The following is a 6802-nucleotide window of genomic DNA, read 5'->3' as shown; positions in this document are numbered from 1 at the left end:
TTGTGTGCCCAATGCCCAGAACATACCAGGTGCTGTTGTCTGTATCATCCTAGCCCAGGTCAGCTGCAAGTCCCTCAACTCGAGTCCTCTGTGCACTCTGCCAGCCCAGGGACTATTTCTAGCTAACTTCACCCTTATATGCCCATTGTCTGGTACGCAGACCACACATGATAAAGGATTGGGAACATAGATGAATTCACGAACAAAATAAATGATGTTGGGCATCCAAGATGTCTAAGTGAGGACATGGCAGGTCCTCTGGGGCCAAGTTACACATTTCCCTGAGTCTCCCTGTGGGTCATCAACTGTGCAGACAACACAGGAGCCAAAAATCTCTACATCACCCCCATGATGGGGATCAAGGGATAGCTGAACAGGCTCCTTGCCATCAGCATCGGGGACATGGTGATGGCCACAATCAAGAAGGGCAAGCCAGAGCTGTGGAAAAAGGTACATCCAACAGTGGTAATTCAACAACAAAAGTCATATAGAAGAAAAGATGGTATGTTTCTTTATTTTGAAGATAATGCAGGAGTCATAGTAAACAATAAAGGTGAGATGAAAGGTTCTGCCATCACTGGACCAGTTGCAAAGGAATGTGCAGACTTGTGGCCCAGGATTGCATCCAACACAGGCAGCATTGCCTAATTATTCAGTATATCTGTATAAAAAAAGATAACCAATCAAAAAATATTTGTGCCAAAAAAAGAAAAAGAAAAAATGAATGATGTCACCTAACACAAAGTGCTTTGACTTAACAAGGAGTTTCAATGCCTAATGAGGCCATAGGGACAAATGCCTTTTTTTTTTCTTTTTTAAGATTTATTTGTTTATTTGAAAAGCAGAGCAACAGAGAGAAGATCATCCCTCTGCTGGTTCATGCCCCTAAATGACCACAGATAGCCAGGGCTGGGTCAAGTCAAAGTCAGGAGTCCAGAACTCCATCAAGGTCTCCCACATGGGTGTAGGGACCCAACCACCTGGGCCATATTCCATTGTTTTCCCAGGTGCATTAGCAGGTAGTTGAATCAGAAACAGAGCAGCTGGGACATGGATAGGCACTTGGCTATGGCATGCCACATTGAAACTGGTGACTTAGCCCAGTACTCCACAGCATGGCTCCAACAAGCATCTTCAGCTCAGCCGCTGCCATTTCCTCAGCCAGTCCATAGCCTCACATGTCCCCTGATGAGGGCACTCTCCCAAGAGGGGAGTGGTGATGGAGGAGAGCACAGGGGTCTCCTTGAGATGGCACACATCTGCCAAGAGAAGCCCAAAGTGCCTGGGTCAGTTGGCCTCTCCATATTGCCCACAGGCCTGGGAGGACAGGGCTGGCAGCAAGGCTACCTTAACTGGCTGATCTTGGTGCTCCAGAACCCTCTGAGCTGGTAGGTATGTACAGTGGACAGGCTGTACATAGGCTGGCCCCATAGCTCCTACTGCCCACATTTCTGGGCTGAACAAAGAGCCCATTACAGGATGCCTGCATTGGACAAGGGAGTGTGCCTGAATGGGCTCTCAGGACCTGACCCGGGGAGGGGCTGATGGCAGGAGGTGGCTGGTTTGGCCTACAGGGCTCCCATGGGCAGAGGGACATGTAAATGTGTGCTCTCACCTGTGCAGTTGTGTGGAAGGGGAGAGAATCAGACTCAGAGCTAAGGATGGGTTTAGGCTGAGGGTCAGGGTTAAGGTCAGGTTACAGCTTGGCCAGAGTCTCTCCCTAAGATAACTTCTTTTGGCAGAGAAAGGTGGCTGGCTGGAGCTCCAGTTCAGACACATGGGTCCCTGAGAAAGGCAAGACATCATACAGAGGGACTACCTGGAGGAAGTGGTGTGAGCTGTTCCTGCAAGGGCCAGCAGGCTCCAAGAGCAGGGAGTTCCTAAGAAAGCTGTGACTTCCTCCCCCTTCACACATCCCTCCAGGCCAGCTTTCTCCTGCTCAAGAGTTAGAGGCTCAACAGCAGGTGCAGTCAGGAAGAAATCATGTTACCCACCCACCCATCTTCCACAGGAAGGGACTGAGGCCCAGTGAGAAAAGCAAAAGCTCCAAGGTGGGCTTCTCCCCACAAGCCCAAACAGTAAGCCTTACTCTCTCGGCAAAGGGGCTTGTGGATGTCACACAGGACCCAACAGAGCCAGGACTCAAACCCCACAGGCCTGACACCCGTAGGCGATTCTCCCTGCCTCTGGCTCTGTTTACTTCAGGGCACAGAAGGGATGACTGGCAGTGGCTGCTAAAAATACACGCAGCCATGTTGATTGGCAGCAGGCACTGGGTGATGCACAAACACGGAATGCTTCTATTTTGCTCAAGAACTGATATCAGCTTGGCTGTATGAGCTTCTCGCCACCACACTGGGAGCCGAGGAAAGAAGGAGGAAGGGCTGGCAGGCGGCAATGTCACCATGCAGTGACACCTTCATCTTTCTGATGGTTCTCCTCACTGCATTTCCTACACGCACCTGCCACTTTCTAATGATAAAGATGTGTCCTTGTCTAGTTCAAAGCCACTTCCTGGGTAGCTTCTGTGGCCCCTTGTAGCGGGGATAACAGTGTTCTGCTTCTGAGTGGCTGGCTGCCTGGCTGTGGGGCGATGGACTCTGCCCTGCAGGGTCACCATCTGTCGGCTGTCCCTGGCCAGGGGTGTGGAAGTCCTTGCCTGCCTGGCATATAGCAGTGGGGGTGAGGAGGGGAGGCAGTTGCCTGCTCCCTACAAGGCCTCATGGAAGATCAGCTGACACCAGCACCCCCACACTGGGTGTGGCATCCCCTGTCCTCACTGCAGGCAAGCCATGGGCGAGCCATCCCCACCCAGTGAATTCAGCTCCTCTACATACAGAGAAGGGCTCAGGGGCCACTGGGCTCCTGCTAAAGCACTCTTCTATTCTCAAATCCTGCAGTGGATGCTGTGAGCACCATGCACCCTCTGCCAAAATGCAACCCCTCCTCCCAGCAAACATGCCCTAGTCTAAGGTCACCCTTCCACCCAGGAGTTAAGACTGTACACTGAGCCCTCAGATCTGGCCTGTGAGCTAAGAATGACTTCTCCACTTTTAATGGTTAAAAATAAATAAATAAATAAACAGAACCATATCAATGATGCAAGAGAACAGTGTGAAACACAAATTCAGTCGTCCATAACAAAGTATTATTGGCACACAGCCATGTTCGTTCATTGGTCCAGCATTTTGTGTTGGACCTATCAGGATGGGAGGCTTGTGTCAGAGACGAAGCAGCCCACAAAGATGAAAGTGTCCTCTGCACAGGACATACTCATTGACCCAGGATGACATTTCCCAGCCTCCCTTGCAGCTAGGTGGGACCACATGCGAGGTTCTCCCCAGGAGATGTGGAATGGACATGATGTGTGATATCACATGCGTCCCTCCAGGTTCCCTTCCACAAAACCCCTAAGGTGACTGGGAAGTGACTTGTACATCCCCCTTCCTGTAGCACTGCCCTGCCAACCTGGGCCATTCCCTTTAGATCTAGGAGGGAAGAAAGCAAGAACCTGCAACCCTCTGCCAGTCCAGGACTTACTGTGCAGCCCTGCCCTGCCCAGCACAGAACTGGAAGGCCAGCTGGCCTCTGTCCCCTGGACACTTCACCCACAGGTCCCAGGAGCCTGGCTGAGGGCCACGGTTCATGCTCAGAGAAGGCCTGCGTGATAGCCAGACAGTTTGGGTACCACCACACTTGGCACACCACCACAGCTGCATCCCTACAGTGCCAAAAGCCATTCATGTTATTCTGCCTTTGCATGGCAAAGAACAATGAGGTTGCTAACTTGACACGAGAGAGCTGGAGAAATGGGCTGATTTACCAGAAGCCCCAATCAAGAAACCAGAAGCTATTACTCTGTGGGAACCAGCTCTGCGAGGCCATCAGGAACAGATGTGACCTTCTAGGACTCGGGGCTCTCTCTCCTGGCACCTGTGCACCTTCTGGCCTTCCTTTCTTAACCAGCTTCCTCTGGTCACTCATGACTCGTCTAGACTTAGGTCAAGATTATCACCTCTCTGCACTCCTGGATTCAGACCCTTCAATACCTCCCCAGACAGAATTCACACGGACTCAGCAGTGCAGGAGTCCACCCCACCCAACTCATGCACTGTGAATAGCCTTTTGCTTCAAGCACCTGCCCTACGCTAATCAGACCAGGTCTGGGGGCACTCGGGCTCATGGCTCCAACACAGCTGCTGTTCACACAGCATATCCTGTGGCATGGGGCTTTCTTACAGAAAGAAAATCAACCTCTTAAAGGGCCAGGAGAAGCTGGCATTGTGACACAGCAAGTTAAGCCATGCCTGTGATGGCAGCATCCCACATGAGCACAGGTTCAAGTCCCAGCTGCCCTGCTGCTGGTCCAGGTCCCTGTTACTGTGCCTGGAAGGCAGCAAATGATGCCCCAAGTGCTTGTGGCTCTGCCACCCACATGAGACCTCTATGGACTTATGTACTCCTAGCTTTAAGCCTGGCCCTGCTTTAGCCATTACAAGTCTTTGGGAAATAAAACAGCAGATGGAAGATTGATCTCTCTCTACCTTTCAAATAAATAAAATCACAAAAAAGAGGGGAAACAAAGGAGGAAAGCAATGATCTCAGGGGAAAGGACTAGGACTCTGGGCTCCAAATCTGGAATCATCTCCACATGCTGTGTGACCCAGGGCAAGTTATTCTATTCATCTGTGCTTCTAGGAACAAGAAATCATAACAGATACACCTGCCTCCTAGGCGTGCAGAGAGGACGGAATGGATTAAGGCAGGCCGAGCACCTGCAGTAGCATCTCCTGACATGCTGTCAGCTGCTGGGGGGACTGGCAATTCCCATCTTTAAAAGGCAAAAGGAACAGGAAACTAGGCTGGGAAAGCTTGCAGTGTGTGCTCGGCCAATGATGGACTAGACCACAGATGAGTCTCCTACAGGAACTTGGGGCCCTGTACCGTACCAAGGATGCCCTCATTCCAAGCCCATCCTGCTCTTGGCTCCACTGTACTGAATGATCCACTGCTCCCTACTATGTCCTAGTAAGGACCAAGTGTGGACAGACCCAGAGTCCAAGGCTGAGTCCTTGCCATTGGGAGAGAGGCAATGCTACAGACAGGGAGCAGGGGTCCTTCTGGCAGAGAGGAGGGTGGAGAGGGGAAGGCCTAGGAACAGGACAGGAAAGGCAGCACCCGTTTGGGCAAAGCTCAGTAGCATGCAAGCAAAGCCTTGCCCTGGAGCAAAGCCAGCAGACCTGGGTGTTTGGCCCAGTTCTGCCTCTTGTCCTTGTATGACCTTGAGCAGGGCACACCTCTTTCCCAGCTACAGCAGCCACTACTGGTAAGAACCAACGACCCTCAGGCAGGCACTCTCAACCTTGGTCCCATGGAGCTGAGCTGAGCTCCTACCTTCTGCCCTAAGCAGAAGCTAGCCACCACATCCATCCCAACCCAGAATCGTGCTGTTGCCTTCACCAACTTATTGTATGTTGAAGAGTCACAGAGAAGAAAAAAAAATATAAAACTATTATCCTCAAAACCCCAGTAGGTCTCTTAATGACTACTGCACTAATTAGTAGCAGCTGTTAATGAAGTGTGCAGGTACAAGCCTGGCCCCGTCAATTAATCCATACACGCTCCTGGGCTGCAGTCATATTTAAAGGCGAAATCAATACTGCGCAGCTGTGGGGAGGTCAGCCTGGGTGGCCAGGGAAGGTGTAGCCTTTCAAGGAATTTGTAACTGAAATAGCTTCTGCCTGGGGCACAGAGAGGGGGAGCAGAAAGGAGGGCAGACCCTAGGGACCCAAGGAGGCAGGCCTGTCTTGCAGGGTGGTGGCTATGGGGCTGGCTGGGCAGAGTGAGTAGGCACCTATCTGCTCTTTGCACAGGCAGGCAGGGACCTGACCCCTCAGGCCAGGAAGGGCACAGGGGCTACCACCTGTCTCCACTTTGCAGCGCATCACATGGCAACAACAAACCAACCATTTATTCCTTCATGGCAGGGTGTAGGAGGCCTGCCAGCACTTCCTGATGGCAGCTGTGGGAATCAAGGCACCAAGGAACCCATTGTCTCCTCCAAGGTTGTCAAGCCTGAAAGAATGAGCCTGCTTTACACTGGGCCTTGCCTTCCTTGATCCTTCTGCCAGCCTGATGAGAGGAAATCTCTCAGCTGCCCCCATCTCTTCTGGATCTGGAAATGCTGCAGCTTCAAGGATGTCAAACACTTGCAGAAAATAACCACGCTGGTCATTGGCAAGGCCAATGATCTAAGCTTGGCGTACGCAGACCCTGCCACAGTGTGGGCCCTGAGCACCTGAGCAAAAGTCAAACCCCTTTCCTCACGCGATCAGATCCCATTCCTCCATCACATGCCCACTGCCGCTGTAAGTCCCTCCCCCGTCAGGGCAGAACATGGTTCTGGGAGTCAGACATTTGAAGTGGATCTTGCTAGACTCCAATCAGGGTGATGGCAGGGTGGCATCTACTCCAGATGCCCAAGGGCAGAGACTTGCTGCCCTGCAAGCTCCAAGGACACCTGCATTACTTGGATCCTGATACTTCCTCCATCTTCAAGCCAGCACTCTTTCGCCCCTGCACTTCCATTGCCACCTCTCCCAATCTCCCTCTTCTTCTGTCTTCATGTTTTAAAAACCTGCACAGATAATCCTGGATAATTTTCCCTTCTCTTGGGACAAGTGCGGTCATTGGGCAGGTTAAACCACTGCCTGCAACATTGGCATCCTGCAGGGGCACTGGTTCAAGTCCCAGCTGCTCCACTTCTGAGCCAGCTCCCTGCTAGTGTACCTGGAAAACAGCA

General features: G+C 51.8%; 1 pseudogene; it reads left to right on the top strand.

Annotated features, from left to right (window-relative positions):
- Positions 1-230: 230 nt before the first annotated feature.
- On the top strand, positions 231-684 carry LOC121153519 (annotated as a pseudogene).
- The last annotated feature ends 6118 nt before the right edge of the window (positions 685-6802 follow it).

This window comes from Ochotona curzoniae, unplaced genomic scaffold, assembly GCF_017591425.1.
Source record: "Ochotona curzoniae isolate NIBS_2020 unplaced genomic scaffold, NIBS_Ocur_1.0 contig_2692, whole genome shotgun sequence".
Classification (NCBI taxonomy): domain Eukaryota; kingdom Metazoa; phylum Chordata; class Mammalia; order Lagomorpha; family Ochotonidae; genus Ochotona; species Ochotona curzoniae.
The sequence above is the reverse complement of the archived record's forward strand: the minus strand, read 5'-3'. Positions and strand labels throughout refer to the sequence as shown.